Source organism: Neofelis nebulosa, chromosome 10 (assembly GCF_028018385.1).
Source record: "Neofelis nebulosa isolate mNeoNeb1 chromosome 10, mNeoNeb1.pri, whole genome shotgun sequence".
Lineage (NCBI taxonomy): Eukaryota > Metazoa > Chordata > Mammalia > Carnivora > Felidae > Neofelis > Neofelis nebulosa.
The window spans coordinates 95,293,017-95,316,707 of record NC_080791.1 but is presented as its reverse complement, the minus strand read 5'-3'; the positions used below and the strand labels follow the sequence as shown (position 1 = coordinate 95,316,707).

General features: G+C 38.2%; 1 long non-coding RNA gene across 5 annotated transcripts in view; it reads left to right on the top strand.

The window, feature by feature from the left end:
* Positions 1-23,691, top strand: part of LOC131487729 (uncharacterized) — a 731,038-nt gene that overhangs the window by 226,819 nt on the left and 480,528 nt on the right. For all 5 annotated transcript variants that reach the window (XR_009249923.1, XR_009249924.1, XR_009249922.1 and 2 more), the window contains one exon: positions 10,342-10,405. This is a non-coding gene — a long non-coding RNA (uncharacterized LOC131487729). The remainder of the gene's footprint in view (positions 1-10,341; positions 10,406-23,691) is intronic.

Genomic DNA, 23,691 nt, shown 5'->3' with positions numbered 1-23,691 from the left:
ACTTTGAGATTCAGGGTAGTAGTTATATATTAACACTTCCATTGTGGATGGGAAGAAAAGAGAAACCTGTTTATTTTGCTTAAGATCTGGTTATTTTGCCCAGCAATTGGAGAATAACCCTATAGTAACTGCTAATTTGACTGAATTTAAGTGGCTACTTGTAAAGTCATATGTGGTCACAGTTAAAACTTTATGTTCTCACATAGATGTTGCTCAATTAATATATCTTGCTTTGGAAAGTGCTCACTAAAGCACATGTACTGGCAGCACCTAGAATACATTACTCGATAGTGGATATGGTGTGGAGAGGCAGGCTGGTGCCTGGACATTTGCATTGGTTGGTAAATACCGAATCAAATAATGTAGAACCTAAATAAAAGGATCTTGGAGGCTATTTCATCTAAACTCTCATTATTTATATTAAGAAAATGAGAAGAGAAGTTCAATGACTTGTTCAAGTTAACAAAGTATGTTAGTGACAGACGTGGGGCTAAAAAAGAAATTGTGTGATTCTTTAATACTCTTTCTACTATACCATGCTATATACTTCAAGGCTAATGAAACTTTAAATACCACATTCAGTAGAGGGGACTTTCCCTAAGCAAGAGTGGTATGAGGGCATACGTTCTAATGCTATGTGTTGACTCTAGCCAATATGTGTGGTGTTCCAAGGAACTCATATTTGGAGGCTCATAGCATTATTTTATTTGGTAAGAGGAGAAAGTAACTGGGTAGAGATTTTAATAGCTCCTGGTAGTAAAACATAGTGACAGCCTCATAGAATTTGATTCTGTTTTCAATATTTTATAACAAGTTCACTTTACTCCAAATGAATGGTGGTTCATGTGGCTTCAGGATGAATTTCTTTTATAAGGGTTCTTACTCTTTAAGAAATATAGACATGGACATAAAAACAATTCAGTCTTTTACCTCATTGCCTCCTTTTTCAACTGGTAATAAATTGTTGGCTGAGTCTAGATAGGCACATAATAGGCAGTGTGAAAACCCTCCATCAATGAAGAGATTTATCTCTGAATAGTCTGAGAAACATTCCTTTATGCAATAAATACTAGAGGTGGGGGATATGGGCCAACAAGGAATGAATAGACTGTAAAGAAGCATTTATCAGGATGATGGTAAATACCAACCTCCAAAAAAGGAGAATTCCATAAACCACAGTCAGTGCCTAAATTTTTTATGTGCTGTTTTTGACAGGATCTGCCTTAAGCACATTGCCTTAAACAAATTTATTCTAAACTTCCGTAGAGATTTTGTCCATAACACTTTTCTCTGTCCTATATTGAAGCCTTATTGCTATGTAACATTAGCTATGTTTTTTGATAATTTGATTTTATTGGTTCAGCAGAGTTCAGTTTATTCTATTTCTTTTACCTGATACCTGTTCAGGTCATTACCCACATGGACAGAAAATTTTCAAGGTTATTCTTAGATAAGCTTTTGGAAAATGCTGAGTGCATAGAAGGTGCTCAATAATTAGCTATTGATTGCTTGTTGGAACTGGTTATTCTTCTTGCTCAAGACTGTTGGCTTATTTATTTTTCTTTTTTCTTTTTTTTAATGTTTATTTTTTTTGAGAGGCAAAGCGAGTGTGCAAATGAACAGGGGAAGGGCAGAGAGAAAGAGAGAGAGATAGAGACAGAGGGAGATCAGGAGAAAGAGAAACCCAAGGAGACCCCTCACTGTCATCACAGAGCCCAATGTGGGCCTTGATCCCACAAACCCTGGGATTATGACCTGAGGCAAAGTCAAGAGTCAGACGCTTAACCAACTGAGCCACCCAGATGCTCCTGGCTTATTTTTTTCAAATGATTTCAAATTATTTTTAAGATGTTATAATTTCTGTGAACTTTTCATTATAGATTCATATGATTTTCCTTTCTCTAGGAGTAATTGTTTTTATAGTTCCTTTTGTCATGGAGGTGACACCTGGTAGAATAGCACCTTGTATATTTTTGTATTTATTTCTTTAAAAATTTTTCTTTAATGTTTTTATTTATTTTTGAGACAGAGAGAGAGCATGAGCAGGGGAGGGGCAGAGAGAGAGGGCTCTGAAGCAGGCTCCAGGCTCTGAGCTGTCATCACAGAGCCTGACACGGGGCTCGAACTCATGGACTGTGAGATCATGACCTGAGCTGAAGTCAGATGTTCAACTGACTGAGCCACCCAGATGCCCCTTGTATTTATTTCTAAAAGCGTGCTCATTTTACCATAAGGAGAAGGACTGAAGTTGGGCCTAGATAATGGAAGATGGAATCTGATGCGCCAAGAAGTATATTCTGATTCAGCATTCATGTTATATTTTCTTTAACCAGAAATTAGAATTTTGGAATATAAGCAGTTTGCAGACTGCTTGTCGACCATCAAATTAACTTTATATGAATAGAAAGAGCATGAGACTGGTGTTAATGTGAGAGATTTGGACTGCAGTACACCAGTCGTGTGCTTGTGTTCCCACCCACTTACCCCAATACCCGTTTAACTTTCCCAACTTAGGTTGGAAATCCTCAATTTAATGTCTGATGTTGCATCATCTGATTGCATTGGGGGTAGAATATTTGGACTGGCTTTAGTCAGTGAACATTTATTGGGAACCTTCTATGTTTTTAGCCTAGTGGGCTAATGTAAATGAGGCAGGATTAGAGTACATCTAGTAAGCACTCATCCAGTGCTTAATCTATACCTGACACTCTGATTAGCATTTTACCTGCATTATTTCATGTAATGTTTACAAAAATCTTGAGGGAGGTACTGCTGAGAATTAAAACTGGGAATTAAAACTCAAATAGGTCAGGTAATTTGCCTGAGATCACTCACTTTTTAGCAAAACTAAGACTTGAACTCAGACTTACGTGATTCTAGAGTCCCTGGCTTGAAATATAAATGCCATGTACCATCACAACTGGAGGCATTGATGGGTCTCATTCCCTTCTGCAATTTCACCCAGGTTTAGGATTAGGAAACATATTTTGTTGTCTTTCTTCCCTATAATTGACAACCTACTTAGCATTTTGTTTGTATTCAATAAATGTTTGTTGAATGAATGTGTGCATAGGAAGAGATGCTTCTCCTCAGGGTTTTTGTATTGACCTTGGATGGTTACTCATTTCATTTGTTAAAACACAGATGATAATGCAGAGGCATTAAGAAGGACAAAGAGAATCAAATAACCAAGTTTTGTGCCAAACAACGTAACACAGCATTGGAATCAAAGTGCTGAACATAACAGATTTCTTCCCCTCCAAAGAGTATAATTATTCATGAAGTGAAGGACAAAGACATTTTGTACTGTTTTTATGAAAGAGAAACCTATATTAGAGAGTGTAATCAAATTTTTGATAATAGTTTTGCCCTTTACCAAGTTTGTCTTGCAACATACATTCTTAATGAAGGAAAAGATCAACAAGCCACAAACAGATCTTTTCTGTTAAAGATAAAGCAATTAGGAAACACAAAAGAAAGGAAAGAAAAAAGCTCCAACAAACTGGAACAATTACAAACATTATAAGAAAATCAATAAAATCAAATCTACTCTTAAGGCAACAAGTCTATTCAAGCATTGTTACAGACTGTCTGATCATTACAAAGAAATCTCACTTTGGGAGATAACAATGGAATTAAGGGAAACCCAAAATGTTAAGACCAAGCAAATATGTGAGAGGCAGCTTTTATGCTTTGCAAGGATGTGCATGAAATATGTCCTTATACAGAAGGAGATCTGCAGAGGTCCTCGAATTAACCGAATCAGGGTGGAATAGACTAGAGTTGGGATTCACTTCATTTCAACCCAGTTACTGGTTAGTCATTTTCATATCATTTCTCAGGCAATAATATTGAGTTAAAATTGAAAACTTAGGGCTGTGCTAGATAATACAGGAAAAAAACAAAACAAAACCTACCTTTTTAAAGGCTCCTCCCTGTTGGTTTCAAAAACTTACTAATCCCTCAAGAGTCATGTCAACTGCCACCTCCTTTGGGACCCTGTTCCTGATTCCATCAGGCAGAAGTGGATCACTTCCTTTTCTGGGCTGGGTAGCAATTTATTTGGTCCTACGCTCTCCCCTACATATCTCCTACAGCCATTACATTGTTATGATTTGCTTATAGCTTCCCCCTCAGATTAAGAACCATTTTAGTGACAGAGTCAGCATAGAGCAGGTGGTCAAAGAGTGTGTTTTAAGGGATGAATAAAGGAACTAATGTAGAAAACAGAAGAGTTTTCTTAACCTGTGCGCACTAACCTCCAGTGGTTTATATCATTCATTCATTCAAGTGTTTTTTTTTTAAAGTTTATTTACTTCAAGAGAGAGAGTGAGTGAGATGGGGAAGGGCAGAGAGAGGGAGAGAGAGAATTCCAAGTAAGCTCCGTGCTGTTAGTGCAGAGCCTGACACAGGGCTGAAACTCACAAACTGTGAGATCATGACCTGAGCTGAAACCAAGAGCTGGACGCTTAACCAACTGAGCCACCCAGGCACCCCTAAACAATTATTAATACCCTATAATATTCCAGGTTTCTTGTTAGGCATGAGGGATATAGAAATAAGATGATACCTCAAATCAAGGAGATTTCAGTTTTGGAAATTGGTCAACTCATGAAAAATGCTTTCCCATACAGTGAATTTGATGTTATACATTTTTACCACAATTAAAAAAAAAAAAAAGAAAAAAAAAACTGGTCTGTTACCTTCAAAAGTGTCATTGACAAGAAAAGGCCGAGGCATTTGTTCCAGAGTGAAGGAGATGAAAAAGCCATGACAACAAAATAATTCTGCAACCACATCCTTTTACTAGAAAGGAATTTATTAGGACAGCTGGCTTGAATGGGGTCTGAGGTTTAGATGGTAGTAATATATATCAGCGGTCATATCCTGACTTTGAGAATTGTACAATGCAGTGTAAGGGAATATTCTTCTCCCAGAAAGTCTTTTGGGCAGAAGAGAAATATTACCAGATGGAAATCTGAATCTTCATAATAGAAATAAACAGCACTGGAAATAATACATATTAAAACACATACACATACACCCCTTTTATATAGACTCTCACAGAGACATTTCTTTCTTTTTTTAGAGTGTATTTATTTTGAGTGAGAGAAGGAGCACATACACAGGAGTGGTAGAGAGAGGGGGAGAGTGAGAATCCCAAAAAGACTTTGCGCTTTGAGCTCAGAGCCTGATGTCGGGCTTGAACCTGCAAACTGTGAGATCATGACCTGAACTGAAACCAAGAGTCAGTTGCTGAACTGACTGAGCCACCCAGGTGCATGCCCCTCACAGACACATTTCTAATTTTAGTAATTTCAGTGACTTGATGTTGCCAGTGAAGGGAGGAATTATTTGTTTCATTCTTGGAGAATCTTGTAGTCTTTGAACATCTAACAGAATCATTATGGATGCTAGAATAGACCATTGTTGGGAGTTGTTCTAGGCTGAAAAGTCTTTAGCAGCCAGAAAGTTTCCTAAATATCACAGCTTCTCTGGTTTCTCAAGGGCCAGAAAAAGGTAAAAAGTTGAACTTTGTTCTGAAGAGGGGCAAGGTCCATTGTTACCAAAAATAAAAATCCTTTTATCATTATCCGCATAGTCAAGGGTCGGAATGTGGACTTATTAACTTTTATTTTTAAAAGAATACTTACAAGAATATATATTATTTAAAAGAATATATATTATATGTATAATTGAAACAATTGAATATTATAATAACACCAAACAGAGATAACAGCTTTAATGCTTCAGTGTAGTCTTATCTTTTGTTATACATAGGTGTATGAATTTTGTCTTACTACTATGTGGGCAGAAGCATGACACATTTTTATTTTCCCAAATCAAATTAAATGAGTCTTTACATCCTTTTTTCTGTCCTCCCTTCCTAGAGTTTTACAAGAAAATGCAGGATTTACATGGTACCCCCAAAATGAAGGGCCACGAGTCTTTAATCCATCACAGTCCCAGCTGAGATGTTCCCTGATGAGACTGTCTTGATCCCACTTCTTTAGCCCACTGTACCAGGGGCTTTTTTTCTTTTTTTTCTTTTTCTTTTTTTTTTTTTTTCAACGTTTTATATTTATTTTTGGGACAGAGAGAGACAGAGCATGAACAGGGGAGGGGCAGAGAGAGAGGGAGACACAGATTCGGAAACAGGCTCCAGGCTCCGAGCCATCAGCCCAGAGCCTGACGCGGGGCTCGAACTCACGGACCGCGAGATGGTGACCGGCTGAAGTTGGACGCTTAACCGACTGCGCCACCCAGGCGCCCCCAGGGGCTTTTTTTCTAAGGCCTGGAAGCCCTAGGTCTCACACTAGGGGTCTCAGTGTTGAGGTTTCCAACATCTGCAAGCCATGTGATCAAAGGTCCTCTCTGGCATCCTTGTAAACCTCCTCCAAAGTCTTGCTTCATCTTAGGACATTCCCTTCTAGCTGTGTCTTCCATTTACATATCTCAGGGCTGTATCCTGTAGCCTATACATAGACTTTAGCTCTTTGCCTCTGTAAACCTTGGCTTTTAAAACCAAATCAGCTTAATTCTCTTGTGGAGATCTCTAAGTTTCAGAATACAAAGCCTAATATCTTCTCCCTAGGGTTGGGTGTTATATGTTGTCTATTTCTTTCTGATTCTTCTGCAATAGGGAAAATGCATCACAGATTAATAACTTATCCTGCCATACATTTCATAATTTTGTATTTTATAGTATTTCACTTTTAATAACTCAGTTGAATAAGCATTTGTTGAGTATCTACTATGTTGAGTACAACAGTAGACATTTTCTATGAAAAACTTAGTTTGGTGAGGAGTATCGGTCCCCAAATGGATATTTATTCTATTACTGTATAGTTTTAGTCTAAGTGATTTCTGAGAACAAGTCTCTCGGGGCGCCTGGGTGGCGCAGTCGGTTAAGCGTCCGACTTCAGCCAGGTCACGATCTCGCGGTCCGTGAGTTCGAGCCCCGCGTCAGGCTCTGGGCCGATGGCTCGGAGCCTGGAGCCTGTTTCCGATTCTGTGTCTCCCTCTCTCTCTGCCCCTCCCCCGTTCATGCTCTGTCTCTCTCTGTCCCAAAAATAAATAAAAAATGTTGAAAAAAAAAATTAAAAAAAAAAAAAAAAAAAAGAACAAGTCTCTCTTTCCCTTGAAGTTCTTGTTTTTCTATTGTTTTTTTTTTTTTCTCCCTTGTCTGTTTTTTCCCATGTAAGAACAGGTGCAAGTTACTAGCATCTGTGCTGCCTCATAAGGAAGCAATTCAACCATTCTTTAAGTTTAGGGAATGCCAAGAACCACAGGTGTTTCTGCTACCTTCACTTTCAGTTGATTTCAACTCTTTACTCCTGTGTATTATGGTAGGAATGGGATGGGAGTCATTGGTGTCCACAGACACCCGCTAGGTGCAGAGATTAGCTGCAGATGCTGCTATAATGTGTAGTTCACCCAGGCAGAAATATCCCTCATTAAGACAAAATTCTGCCAGCAGAGATGCTTACTTGGCTTTTCCTACTGTGTGGTACCTGAATGTACTTCTTCCATTGGGTCCACCCAATCTTAACACTATAACAACCTGGAAGCAATTTTTTAATTGGGCCTTATTGAAGGCCACAAAACAATTTGCTTCAAGTGACAACATTTGGAATGAGAATTCTATCAATGTAAGAATGAAAATATAATACATATAGATGACATTTTTGAACTCATTGTATATAGGTACTGTGTTGTGTTTTATGTTGAATTAATCCATTGAATTTTCATCACTCCATAAGGTAGATGTTATTACCTTTTTTTTTGAACATATGAGGAAATATAAGCTTTGAGTGTTTATGCCCAAGGTCAACAGAATGAACAGCTAACAGAGTTAAATATCCTAGTCTCAGCACCTATGCTCCTAACCATGAAGTTTTACTGCCTGAGAATGTGTATAAAACGTGTAAATGATATTCAGTGCAGTTCTGATTTTATAAGTTGCCTTTCACTTCCAGAAAAAGTGCCCATATTCTAGTCTTTATATGGTCTGCATCAAAATTACTGGTATATATTTTAGGGTACTTTTTATAGTTCACAAAAAATTTTACTTGTTGCACATATATTTACTCCAAGTTACCTGTCATTGTAATTCTTATTAACTGATTTCTATGAAAATTTGTTCCCACCCCGTTAAGTGCCTGTTGCTAATTAATTATCATGAAGTGTATTGGTTTCCTATTGCTGTAACAAATTACCACAAACTGAGTGACTTAAACAGCACAAGTTTATTAACAGTTCTAGATGCTGAAAGTCTGAAATGGGCCTTGCTGGTCTAAAATCAAGCTGTCAACAGGGTTGTTTTCTTTTTGGAGGCTTTAGGGAAGAATCTGCTTTTTGCCATTTCCAGTTTCTAGGGGCTCCGGCATTCCTTGGTTCATGATCCCTCCACCTAAAGCCAACAATGGCTGGCCAGGTCTTCCTCATGCTGTATTACTCTGACATTGACTCTTCTGTTTCCCTCTTTCACTTGTGATTACATTGAGTTTATGTAATCCAGGGTAAGCTATTTTAATTTTTTTTTTTGAGAGAGAGAGTACACAAGTGGGGAAGGGGCAGAGAGGGAGACACAGAATCTGAAGCAGCCTCAAGGCTCTGAGCTGTCAGCACAGAGCCCCACGTGGGTTCAAACTCATAAACCTGGAGATCATGACCTGAGCTGAAGTTGGTAGCTTAACCGACTGAGCCACCCAGGCGCCTCCCTAAGTAATCTATTTTAAAATGAGTGGATTAGAAACCTTAATTTCATCTGCAACATTATTTCTCTCTTGCCTTGTAAGGTAACGTTTTCTCAAGTTCTGGGGACTAGGATGATCTTTTTTTTTTTTTTTTTTAATTTTTTTTTTCAACGTTTTTTATTTATTTTTGGGACAGAGAGAGACAGAGCATGAACGGGGGAGGGGCAGAGAGAGAGGGAGACACAGAATCGGAAACAGGCTCCAGGCTCCGAGCCATCAGCCCAGAGCCTGACGCGGGGCTCGAACTCACGGACCGCGAGATCGTGACCTGGCTGAAGTCGGACACTTAACCGACTGCGCCACCCAGGCGCCCCTAGGATGATCTTTGAGGACCCATTTTTCTGCCTACCACACACGGAGGGGTAGTTTTACTTCCCTTTGTCTGGAGCTTCTGCTTGCTTATCTCTGTCCTCTGATTCAAACATCTTTCCCTCTGTTCATTCTCTGCTGTCCTCTGATAATCTGTGAGAGTTTATCTACCATCGATTAGGGGAAAGAGATACTTTTTGATTGAGAGTGAGCTAAAATTAAGGTCTGAGTTGGGGAGAGCTAAGAGTACTCATAATATTTCCTCTGTAACCCTAATATACCCGTTTGCCAGAGCAAGTAGAAGTCATTCCTGCTTCCTGCTACCCATCCGGTGTGACATGAGTTTCTGAGAGGTCTTAACTAGGTAGAAGGTATGGCCTGGGGCGATAGAATTGAATAAGTAATTCAAAACTCTAATTTTCTTTTTCTTAAAATTTTTTTTTAATATTTATTTAATTTTGAGAGAGACAAACAGAGCATGAGTGGGGGAAGGGCAGAGAGAGAGGGAGACGCAGAATCCGAAGCAGGCTCCGGGCTTTGTGCTGCACAGAGCCTGATGCTGGGCTTGAACCCACAAACCAGGAGATCATGACCGAGCTGAAGGCAGATGCTTAACCGACTGAGCCACTCAGGTGGCCCCAAAACTGCAATTTTCAGTGGATATAGTACGATTCTTGCAAAAGCATTAGCTGTAATCATTGATATTCTTAGTTTATGGAACTTTAGATAATCAGGCCTGATCTACTCTTTTTACAGATGAAGAAACCAAATTCCAGAAAGATAAAACGATTTGTCCCAAGTTCTACTTCCCATAAATTACAAGGTTGGAACTGGAATTCAAATCATGAATTTTTCAGTTCACTACATTTCATACCATTAGGTAGCTCCCCTCTTTATGCTGGCTCTGACACGCTCAGTGGCTTGCTAAGGGCCACAAGGCTCTAAACTGTAGAAGAATGCTGTATTTCTTTTATGTTCCTTTTTTTCTGTCCTCTAGATCAAAAAGATGGATCTTGGGATGTGGTATTCTTGGGGATGTGTTCTACCTCTCGGTGGGATGTTTCATGTGTGTTAGGGTAACAATGAGATGTGAATAACTCTAAAGACAAGGGGACAAAGTTGATGACAAGGATCTTGAGTAATAATAGCTGCTATTTTTGGATGCTGACCATGTTATTGGTATTTTATCAGTTAATCCTTACAATAGCCCTATGCCTCCCTATAGTAAATGTCATTGAAGTTTGTCAGTATCTGTTTATCTACTTTTTTCTAGGCACAAAGGAGCCTGCTTTTCAGCCTGATTATTGGAGAGGGTGCGAGGTCCCAAGCCAGTTCATGTGAGTATGATACCTGAGTGCCAGGGACACAGTTCCCTTTCAGGCTGAGGCTGTGTGAGACCCAGGCAGTCCTTCAGTCTTTCCCTGCTTTGCTTTTCCTCCCCTGTGGCAATGACTTAGCCCCTGGCTTCCTGGCTGCAGGTTGGGGAGTGATTATGAGTGGGAGAGCCCCCTGCTAACTGGTGTGAGACACACAGCTTGTGTGGCAAATACGCTTTGAAGTGTGCAGCCCCTGGACCTTTGAGATTACTAGCTGAACCTGGCCCACGCTAATATAAATAGACATTATTATCTGCAATTTCAGCTGATGCAACTTAGGAGTAGACTTAGTTAAGTAGTTGCTAGTAATGGACAGAGCAGGAATGCAACAAGTCCCCCCTTACCTAACCTCAGAGCCTGTTCTGTGATTCCACATCACCACACTTAATGTCTTCTAATAGAAGACAGGCGAGGGGGAAGGTGTCAGATGGAAAGAGAAGTACTTTTGAGGAGGGGTCTGCACATCTGTACCACCAAGTCTGGTGTCTTTGCGTCTTTTTCATACTGAGTCTTCAGAACTTCCTCTTTCCCTTTCCTCCCTTGTTCCTTTCTTTATTATGAACCTGTGCCCTCAAATAACTTCAAACACTTGAAGAAAAATTAAGCAGTTTCTAGTTTCCCCTCCATGCTTTAGGGCATTTTGCACGTGCCCTTGAATGCTTTTCAACTTCAAAGAAGTCCTGCATGTCTGTAGTTCCTGAGAAGAGTGTCTGCTTACATCCCTTTCATGGAATAAAGCTTTGTTCTAAACAAACAACAAACAAAAACAGAGAGGAGTAATCGAGTATGGGAAAGGCAGGGAACAAAGACAGCTGCTGAGTGGAGACAGGGAGCTGGGCAGATGGTTAAGCTCAGTGAAGAAAAAAAAGCAGCAACAACAGGGCACCTGGGGAGTCAGCGTTTTCCAACTTGCTTTCCCAGGGGCGCCCACTTGAGCTGTTCACCTTCAAGCCTGGGGAGGCTGTGGGGAGGAAGAAGGTCACTCTGCCTTCCACTTTGTACCAGAGAATGACTGTACCTGAGAAAAGTTAATTGTTGAAAAACAAGTTTGGCTGTGTTCTTGTGCAGCCAGTCCCCTCTGGTTCCAGGACCAGACCCAGTGGCTTTGTATGAGTCTTATGGCTTTCAGCCACAAAACAGCAAGAAGTGACTTCAGTTATTGATTGTGTGTGTGTGTGTGTGTGTGTGTGTGTGTGTGTGTGTGTGTAAGTGATTTTAAATATATTTCGTGGAAGAAGGATTTTGACTGTGAGAGAAGAAGCAAAGTGAGAGACGACTAGAATTTTCAATCCCCAGTCCTGCCCAGAAAGAGGAGTCTTGGAAAAGGTATGAATGCTAAAAAGGCTACCATACAATGTTGGGAGGAAACCCTGAGTATGGCCAAGGAAGGCAAAATTAAATCCTGGGGGGTAAGAGTTTCAGGGACAGATTTCCAGGAAAAATGATAAAGGCTGTTCCTAACAGACCTACAATAAAGGGAAAGTATCACAATGGTACTAAGCTTCCCCTAATTGGAATGCATTTAAACAAGAGAGGGAACTTCATAAAAAGGGACTCAGACAACTGACAAGCAGAATTTCCTAAATTGTGCCCTGTAGTTGACCTCCTGCAGAAGCAGCCACGAGGCTTGTTAAAGATGCCTGTTTCCAGGCTTCACCTCAGCCAGCCTTTGAGGATGACTTCAGTGGCAGGGCTGGAGACTGAGGTGCCACAGACAAATCTCTGTACTCTACAGGCAACTCTTAGATAGTTATGCTAGACTTTCTAAGATATTTTTAATTCTGAGGATTTGTGACTCAGGTTCTGGAACTGTTTTTGCTGTTGACAAGATGGGCGACTTTCAACAAATCATTTAATCCTTCCATTTCTTCATCCCTCCAGATGTCCCCAGATGCATTTGGGGGACTTAAAAATTAATATGTATTCCTGACTCCTGCCCCTGAAAATTCCAATTCAGTAAGTCTAAGGGTGATCTGTATGGTCAGCCAGGGTTGGGAACCAATGAAGTAAATGATCTCTAAGGATTTTCTTGCATCAAAATGTCTTATGCCCCATTTATCCATATCTTCTCCAGCCAGCATATTTTAGGAGGTGGCTCCCTTTTCTGGACCAAGGCTATCATTTATTTATTTATTTTCCCAAATTACAAAAAAGTAGACATTATCTGGAAATATGTTCTCTCTCTTTTTTTTTTTTTTTTTTTTCCTCCTAGCAAATGGAGACTCAAACTACTATCCCACACCAACATATCCGGGTATGACCTACATTGTACCACCTTCTTCCAAGAGAAGGTTTTCTCTAATATACAGAGACGAGGCCCCAGAACTCATGTGACTCCTTGGGGGATGATGGAGGGTCACCTACTCTTTGTACCATATTCTGTGGACTACACTGAGGGATTATTAGGGAGCCAGGGGGTCTTCTGACCCTCTTTATTTTCTCTCTCAGAGCAGAAATTATGGGTCACAATGCATTTTAATCACAGTACTCCCTATCTGACTTAATACCAGAGGGCAAAAATCTCCCCAGTCTTTATAGAAACAGACAAGTCAGGCAAGCATGGCTTCTCAAAAGAGGGAAACTTTAAGGGAAAAAATTGTTAGATCACACATTTTTCTAAGTATTGTAGATATGTAGCTTATCTTTTAGGAAGAGTTCAGAGACTACAGCATATGTTACATAAAAAAATAACTACAGTTATTTAACACATCTATTCTTGGAAAAAAGGGAAAAAAACCCATTACTTGGTACTTCCAGGGCTCTCAGAACCCCCCACAGGGAAATTTCCCAAGGGTTTCCAATCACACAGAGTTGGAAGGTTTCTGACCGGATAGTCTCACCAATATTTAAGTGAATTATCAAGTGTAAAACCCATGCTGGTGGCTTTGTCCTAGACAAAGAGAAGATAGATGTTCAAAAATAACCCCTATGTTATGAGCCTATAATTGAAACTGAGATTCTTTTATTATGTTGAGCATAATTTTAGAAGAGATTCCCAGGCCTGATGTTGGGACATTAAACAGCTTCTGACTTCACCTCCAGACTTCAGCTCTAGAATGGAATGTTTCTTTGTGATATCTTTAATTGACCAAAATAATTTTTCTTGTTTAGGAATTTTCCTGTTCTAGGAGAAGCAGATTTATTAACCAGTAACTTTATCCCTAGGACCATAGTGAGTCCTTTGAAATTAGGGTGGGGCTCTGCTTACCTCTGTTTCTCAAGTCAAAGAAATTCACAGTGATTCTCATTCTTAACAAGCACAAAATTCACCTGGGGATGATTGGAGAAAGGGAGAGAGAGAGAGAGAGAAAGAGGGAATTTCTGACACCCACTGCCAGAGATCTGACTTGGTGAATGTAGGTGTGGGATGTGGCTAAGGAGTCAGCATTTTAGCAGGAATCCGATGCACTGTTCATTTTGGAGGATGTAGTCTTCATTCTTTCTTGGCAGTGAGGATGGGTCTTGAGTTAGAATGGGGAAGCATTTTGCCCCCAAGTTAAGCCCTGGGCATTGTGTCTGCACACCGATTGCCTTTTGAAAAACAGTGGAAATACACCCTGTGGGGTGGGGTGGGGTGGGGTGGGGGATGGCAATAAAAAAATTTACAGTGAAAGAAAAATCACATAACTCTTTAAAGATAAAAATGGGAAACAAGGGAGTTGGGGAAATTTGCTTGAGTTTGGAACAAATTCAGATGAAACCCAACCTTCCTCCATAGGTATCACTTTGGAGACTTACAAAGTAAGAGAGGGCTATTTTAAACAAGTACCAAGACGGGAAAAATAGAACCCAAGTAAACAGATGATAAGTTAGATTTGATAAAGTTTTATTTATACTATGACCTTACTTAAGCAATAATTATATGGTGTTTGTGGTTTCATTTGATGTTTAATTCCTCCATTTATTCATTAAGTATTTATGAGAATCTGCTGCATATGAAGTTGTGTGCTAGGCATCACCAGGAATTTTAAAAAGCATCACACATAGTACTTTCTTGAGGAGTTTAATGTGTAGGAGCAGATTCCAGGCTAGTTTATATGAAAGGCTATATAATAACACAAGATTTGGTATGAACAGAGTCACCAGGCAGTTGATGGTTAAGTGCCAAGTAAGTAAAACAGATATGAGACAGGATGTGTTTGTCTCTCCTCCACCTGGTGCCTGACCCCTGCCAACTAACCAGGTAGAACCTGTTCTTCTGTTCTGTTTGCCCTTTGGTGTTAGATCCAATCCCAACAAAACCATCTTCAGAAAACACATGGTTAGTAGAAACCAGCTTGAGAATCAAGGCTACTTTTTCTGGCCCCTCAAACCTGATAACCTGCCCACTTTGCTTGACATTTCTGATGATTGTACATCAATCCATGTTGGCAACACACTTGGTGTTTTGTCCCTGTAGACTTATCTTGAATATCTGTCAGGGATAGTTTTGTTGCTAGATATGGAAACCTAATTTTATCGGCATTCTCTCTCATTTCTCAGCTCTGCTTTCTCTTCATTTGCTTGAATCATTGATAAACTCTGGTCACATGGTCATAAAGAAGGCTCACGATGGCCCCAGGCTTATATTTCTTCGGTGCCATGATTTCAAAAGGAAAGTGTTTGTTTCCATTTCCAGCAAATATCATAGGGAGGGAGGTAACTAATACTAATAAGTTTATTGCTGTATGCTTCAGTCTACTTGAAAACACAAATGCATTTTAATAAATACATGTTGGGCTATATACAACACTCCCCAAACAGTGCTCTAAAATGTGGCAAGAAAGATAGAGGAATGATAATTGGTTTCGTCAGAATAACAGAAGAGAGCTTTACTTGAACACCCTAAATTCCTGTGATCATCAGGGCAAAGTGCCTGCCTTTTTTATTTCTTTTACATTAGTACAAACCACATTAACTCTATTATACAGTGTAAAACTGGTACACGTTGTCTTTTTATTATTATTTACAACTGACAATGATTATTTACTACATCGGAAAATAAAATACTGTCAAGGGAATCCTGTAATAATTAGTTCCAAAGGTGTATGTGCACATGAATGGGGAAGGAAATAATTATAAGTAAATTCTCAGTTTGTCATCCACTAAATTTGCTTTAGGGTAAATATATTTATTTTTAAAATTCCTTTGAAAATATATAAAAGCCATATTTGCTCTTGTAATTGAGTTTACCAGCATGTATCCCTGAGGATATGCTCACAATACAGTGACTTTCAGGGTATTGTATTACTTGAAGCTGAGCTCAGGAACCAAAATTGAGGTGATCAATTTGGAAAAGAGAAGAAAACTCTTCATAACTTAAGGGGTTTGAAAGACAGTTGATGATCTGGTAGGTCAAGAACAACTGGAAATATTCTCCATCGATTTTTTTTTATCTCCTAATGGTATGTCCTTCAGATTTTCTCTGTGAATGGTCAGACGAAATATCTGACAGAGCTGTGGTTATGGATTTAGGAAAACACAGAGTCAAATTCTGTTTCTACCACCAACTGGCCAATGGACTGTGCCAAACTCTTAGTTTTCCTATCCATGCAATGAAACTCAAATAGATACTTCATAAAATCAGTAAGAGCATTGATTGAGATAATGTTCTTAAAGTGCTTGCTGAAGTACCTGGCAAAACACAAACTCTCAGTAAATGTTTGTTCCCTCTGCTTAACTTTTGGAAACACTAAGTTTTGCACCAGAGAGGATCTGAGACATGCACAGAGATTTAGATTTCTCTACTACATTCTATAGCTTCTTCTTTGAAATGCTTCCTTTCTTAGATAAAGTACTTAATGGTTATCAGGGAACATTTCAGGAAAGAGATAGGATTTCAAAATGATTTTGACTTTATTCTTTCCTGTTTGTTCTTGCAAGTAGTGAACATGGAAATTCTTGACCACCTCTGTTCAGGGAGAAAGCTGTGCCTGTAGGACCCTAATAAAAAGCAAATTTATTTTTTATAAAAGTACAAAGGTAACTTAACAGAGAAAGTAAAATATTTTCAGTGAACTTGCCGAAACCACTGAATAGCCATCTAGAAAAGCAAAACAAATCATTAAACTCAATCCTTTCTTCTTACCATATATAAAAATTAATTTGAAATGATTACTATACCTAAAGAAAGCATAGAATAGTATATTTGCAACTGTAAAAGCACTAACTAAAAGAGAAAAATATGATGAATCTCATAAGAATAAAAATTTTTTAAAAACCCCACTTCTTCCAAAATATCATTAAAAAATGGCAAGCCAGTATCTGAAGGAAATATTTGCAATGTGTATTTCTGACAAATGGTTGTATTTAGAACATAAGAAATCCTCACAAATTCTCAATAAAAAGACGAGCCAATAAAAGTAGATGAAAAGACCTTGAATGGACATTTCACAGAGGAAGATACATAAATGACGAAACAGCAAACACATCCAACATTATAAGATATATCTTTTCACCTAGTATAATGGCTAAAATTAAGAAGACTGACAACCAATGTTTATAAAGATGGAGAGCAACTTGGAATTCTTTTACATTTCTGGTGGGAGTAGGAACTAGTATAACCTCTTTGGAAAACAGTTTGGCAGTATCTTAAAAAGTTCGACATCCATCTACCCTATGGCATAGCAATTTCATTTCTAAGTATTTGCTGAAAAGAAATGAAGACCTATGTTCACAGAAAGACATGTACATAATTTTTCATAACTGATTTTTTTTGTAGTAGGTCGAACTGGAAAATATCCATGGAGCCATAAACAGACAAATTGTGATATATTCAAGCAATGTAATACTAATCAGCAATAAAAAAAAAAAAAACTATTGTTAATACATGCAACAACATGGATACATCCAAAAAATATGCTGAACGGAAAAAATCAGGCAAATAAAGAATACATACTGTGCATTTACATTTATAGAAAGATCTTTAACAGGCAGAAATAAACTATGAGGTAGATGTTAACTGCAGTGATTTCCTAGGGGAGTGTTGTGTTACCTGAAAGGAACACAAAAGAACTTTCTGGGTGATGAGAATGCTCTATATCCTGATTGTCATGACGTTTATTTACTTAGGTATGTATGCTTGTCAAACTCAACAAAGCATTAACTTACAAGGATGCATTTTGTTAATAAATCATACTTTAAAAACATAGAAAAGGGAATGCAGAGGAGTATGTATAATTATACAGTTATTATGGCAATCCCTTCTTAAGAAAATAATACTCAGTTTCTTCAGAATGGTCTGAGACAGTCTTTAAAGTTGTTCCCAAGGCACAAAGAATCTATCATCCCCATTCTGTGTACTTGACAAGGAGAAGAAAGCAGGGTTCCAGCTGTGACCAGCCAGGCTCCTACTCCTAGAGTCACTGTGACTTCCATCACCACATCCTTGCCCTCTGTTCTCCTATCCACTTCTTTCTCTCCCTCCTTCTCCTTCTTCCCTTTCCTTTTTGCCTGTTTTCCCTGTTCTCCTGTCACTTTTTATGTTCATTTTAACAATTATGGAAAACATGAATACATACTTGAAAAGCAGCAAGGAACAAACTCATTTATACCTCACCACTTATACCTCCAGATATTTCCATTATTCAGTTAATTTTTCTCCTACTTGAGGTGATTTTTCTCCTATTGGAGATCATGCTGATTGTATACTTTTGAAGCCTGATGCTCTATATTAACTTATCATGAAGATGCATCCACTAAAACTCCTTCTAAAGATTATTTCATTTGTAGTACCTTCCATTCTATAGCATATAGTAGTTTAGTTATTCATTTTGTGAATATGGCTATATAAACTTTAATTTTCTTATTTTTATAAACAACTCTGTGGTGGGAATCTTTATGTATACATTTTTACATTAATTTAAAATTTTTAATCAGTTATACATACACTTATTTTAAAGAGCTATGCACATATGTGTACAAAGCATATTAAAAAAACAGCACTATACTGTACCCCTCTGTCTCATCACTATGTTTTCTCTCCCTAGAGGCAACTACTTTCTTTTATTATAGCTATTCCTTTTGATATTTACTTCTGTATTTCTAATTTGCTTATGTTGGCACTTGTTAATTTCAAATTTTGAGCATGGTCTGTTGAATTTACACTATGGACAGTGAGATTGCATTATCATTTACAATGCCTCTTACCATGCAGCACACATATATCCATTTATGCATCATCTCATTAGAGTTGTGAAGGTCCAAATCCATTAAATATTACTTTTTCTTGCTTTGAAAAGGCAGTGTGTAGGCTAAGAGTAGGATTTGAACATTCCTTGTTTCTCTGATGAAATATTATCATCATATAATCTTAATGACACTTCAGTCTCATTATGGCTTTTGACATGTATGGACATATTCAAAGCTATTAAATATTGGCAGATAAATCAGTTTTTTTATGGTTTTGTATGACTTCAGGCTTTCAAATTGCTAATTGGTTTTCTGGAAAAAAAAAAAAGAAGAAGAAGACAAAATACTGTCCTAAGGGTTTCTCCTTGTTTAGGCCTCCATGTTGCTAACAACATGTGTCACTCAGGCTTCAGAGAAGCAAAATCATGAGCAGAAGTATATATACACTTGTCTCCTGGGTCCCCAGCTTACTGACTGCAGATCTTGGGACTTCTCAGCCTCCATAACCATGTGAATTTATTCCTTATAATAAATCCTTACTTATTTTAAAAATAATTATATGTTTATTATAAATAATGCAATCAGGTGTTTCTATTTTTCTGAGCACACTGTTCTTTAGGAGACATTTTGACTCCATCATTTGCTCTAAGAGCACATGCTGGGATTGGCAGACACACACACACGCTTACTGTCAGCACATAGAGAATCATTTTCAGTTTCTCATAATGATGTGTGGGTGACTGTCTAGGACTTCACTGTCGTACTTCTCAGCTTTATATGTAGAGATCTATGAGGTCTACAAGAGCCCATGGAAAGGCTTTCTGCCTCTGAAATGGCAAGGTTAACACAATACTTTCAGAAATTCCTTTGAAACTCCTTTAATAAATGATAACATGCCATTGCACTTTGCCAATTAATACACCTTTTTTTGGAGGCCCTAACTGCAAGCTAAACTTTGTTGAGAATTTATGTCAGCTACTGTTCAAGGCACTGTTAAATATAACATCATTTAGTCTTCAAAACACATGATGGATGGGTGGCATTAATTCCCTTTAAAATGGATAAGTTGAGGCCTGTCTTGGCTAAAACACCTGTATCTAATACCTGTATCTAATATTAATAAGTATTAGAAACAGGATTTAAACAGTCTACCAGATTTTGCCTCATGGGATAAGTGCATGCTTTGTCCATGTGAATAAACAGATAAATCTTTTAATAAAAGAAGCATTTAATTCATTATGTAATTTTTCCAAATTGATTTTTGAGATCATTAATTTAGCCATTTCTAGCTGGCAAGAGCTTTTAAAAGATTGCATATAGCTCATTTTTGTTTATGAACCAGAAGAGAATGTACATTTGCTTTAAGAGTATCATTAAATCCAAATTTTCCTTCTAATGTCTTAGCCAGTATTGGAAATGGAAATAGAGGTTGCTCTTGAAAGTTTCATAACATTTAATTTTGCTGTGCTTAGACCCAGATGGATGACTTTAAATGAATTATTTTTTTGTTTCTGTCATTTTTAGAGAGGAACCTTGCCCTTACAACCCAAAGGACTTCAAAACAGTGATCATCTAGGTGCTTCTAATGCCTCTTTTTCTTCATGGTAGCTATTAACAGGACCACCAATGGGAGACTACATCTCTAGATGGGGCCAAGTACAACTGAAGTAGAGACTTGAGGGAGGCAATGTAGGGTAGAGGCCAAGATACTGGGTTCTAGAGTTAGGCAGATCTGTGTTAATAACGTGGTTCTTGTTACTAATTAGTTATATGATCTCTTTAATCTTGCTAAGTCTTGTGTTCATTTGTAAGAAAGGATTAATAGTAGCTACCTGATAGATCTTTTGTGGGAATTAAATGACATAATGCAGAAGAAAGTCTTAGTGCAGTGACTAATGAATAGTAAACACTTAATGAATGTTAGCTAGTTCTGTCACATCATCATCATCATTGTCACCATCATTACTGACACAAGATGGCCAGAAAGCTGAGGTGAAGAAAATGGGAGGGCGCTGTAGCTCTGAGGGAGTTGCAGATTATGAAACATCCTATAGAGGGTCCATGTGGACTCATGCATGGAGAGCACCCAGAGTGAGAAACAGGGACATGAGTCTACCACAGATCTTAGGCTTCTTATCTGTGGAGGGAAAGGCATTGGACTAGATGGTTTTGAAGATCATGGTGCCTTATAGTTGTAGGATCTGCAGTCATTAAGTAAATATTTCATGTTATTACATGGAATTAATTATTAGTGTGGAATTCACTCATTCATTCATTCAATATATATATTGGGTGCCTATTTTTGATCTGACACATACCGTTTTAGGAACTGGGAACAGCCTTGATTTAAAAAGATAAAAATCTTTGACTTCATGGAATTTGCATACATAGGAGAAGACAGACAATATATCAACAAGGATAAAATATATGGTATGCCAGATGACAAGTGTTAAGAAGAAAAATGCGAAAGCACAGAGAGGGATAGGTAATTCTGAGAGGGTGATACAATTTAAAATGGGATCATCAGAGAAGGTGTCATTGATAAGGTGAAATTTTAATCAGAGAACTGAAGGTGATAAGGGATGCAGGAAAGAACATTTTGGGCAAAGGAGGAGCAAGTCCAAAGCTTTGAAGCTTGACTGTCGTGTTCAGTGGAGAGTAAGAAGAGGCCATTGTGCCTGAGTGGAGTGAGCCAGTGAGAGAATCATAGGGGATGAGGTGAGAGAATTGGGTTTGGAGGAAGGCATATTGTGAAAAGCCTTCTAAGTCATTGTAAGGACTTTGACTTTGACTTTGAGATAGAAGACCATTGGCAGGTGTTGAGTAGAAGACTAACATAACTTGACTTACTTTTAAAAGGTATCACTTTAGTTATGCTGAGCATAGAATATAGGGGAAAACTCAAAAGTAGGGAGGTGTGTTGGGCTAATCCACGTAAGCAGTTTAGTTGTTTGGATCACTAGGTGGGTGTGGTAATGAGTGATAGGTTTCTAGATATACTTTGAAGGGAAGTCCATCAAGATTTATTGCTGGGTTGGATTTGGAATGTAAGAGAAAGTGATGACATCCATTTATAGATATAGAGAGACAGAAATGGATATGCTGTTGACTTTTGAACAACATGGGGATAGGGCCAAAGTTGAAAATCTTTGAATAGCTTTTGAATTCTCCCAAATTTAACTACTAATAACCTACTTTTGACCAGAAGCCTTACCAATAACATAAACAGTCACTTAATACATGTTTTGTAAGTTATATCTATTATACACTGTATTCTTACTATAATACCTAACTTTTTGTTAAGTTTTTGGGTATTTCTAGGCTATGTGGTTCATCTGTGTTTTCAAATTTTCACAAATCTCTGAAATTTTTCCAATATATTTATTTAAAAAATCTGCATATAAGTGGACCCACACAGTTCAAACCCATGTAGTTCAAGAATTAACTGTATATGTGTGTGTGTGTATACTTCACATATTTAACATATATATTTAACACACATACATGTGTGTATAAATTTCATATGGCATCCAAATGAAGATGTTGGTTAGGCGGTAGTCTAACTGAGCCTGGAGTCAGGAAATAGTAGATGAGAACTGGAGAAATACATTTGTGAATGTATTTAAATGACACTTAAGACCATGAAATTAGATAAGATCACTAAGGTAGTGAATGCAGATAGAAAAGATAGGAAGCTGAACAGATGAGACCTAAAATACTCCAAAATTTAGAGGGCAGTTTGATGAAGAAGGATCAGTAAAGAATTTTGAGACCCAGAATAGTAGGAGGAAAACCAAGAGAGTTTGGGATCCTGGATGACAAGTGAAAAATATGTTTTAAGGACCAGGAACTTTCCATTGGAATGAAAATCATTGATGATCCTGACCCTAAATGAATAGAAAGCTGGTATTATTTGGATATTAGGCTTAGCTTGCCCCTGTTCAGTAATAGAACTCCAGGTGGACACACTGAACTAAATGCTTGGCCACAGACAGATATAGGACATGGCATCAGAAAAAGTGCCCAGCCATATTGGGTAGAAAGTAATGAGAAATTTGCCCAGGGGAGCTCACTGATGAACAGGAGTGAAGAGAACTGCCGTGCTCATATTGCATTCCCTATCACATCCTGGAGAGGCAATGATAGCTAAAAATAAACTCACTCCCCACTTGGTTGATACTGAAGGATTTTTTTTTAAAAATTAACTACTCATATTCTCTTATTTAAAGGTATGGGCTATATGTATAATTCATATAGGATGCTTTTGAGCCTCATTTAAGGTTTTAAAATATCTCCCTTGTGTCTTTTCAAAGTAGTTCTTTTACTACTCCCAGCATTAGACTGCTATCTTGGTTATTAGGTTTATTAAATGAATTAGTAAGTGGAGAAAAATATAGTCATTTATTTTTCCATTGGGGCAGTCTTAAACTTCAGTTTATTCTGCATATTCAACCTTGTTCAGCCTTACAGTCTGGGATATTTCAACAAGATTTGATATTAAAATGCTTTCTTTGGTACTGTCTAAATGGCTGGGAGGTGCCTATGTAAAAGAAGGGTCAGCCCTCTTGCTATGCAGATTATACCTGAGATACAACTTCTTCCATTTCCTATTATGGCAAATGTCTGTGCTTAGTAATTACCTAAGGCCATTAAAATATCTCTTCTTAGCCTACCCCAGGGTCTCTGGCAATTTGCAGCTGTGATGTATAGCTTTCATTATTACTGAAACTAGAGCTAGAATTTCACCTTGGGTGTTCTCTGGAATTGGGTTATCTGTGGGGGTATTGCTGGGATCAGACACCAAAGCGGAAGGGTATGATCATATAATTAGCAAAGGAATGAGGATTCCAAGGTACTAGTGGATCTGCAAAACACTTCTGATTATAGCATGCAGGCTCATCAGAAATTTTCTAAACAGCTCTGTGTCCTTTTCTCTTCTTTAAGGCAACATAATCACATCTCAATAAAAAAAATTAATTTGTGTGGTGCCTTGGTGGCTGAGTGGGTTAAGCCTCCAGCTTCGGCTCAGGTCATGATCTCATGGCTCATGAGTTTGAGCCCTGTGTTGGGCTGTGTGCTGACAGCTTGGAGCCTGGAGCTTGCTTCAGATTTTGTGTCTTCCTTTCTCTCGGCCCTTC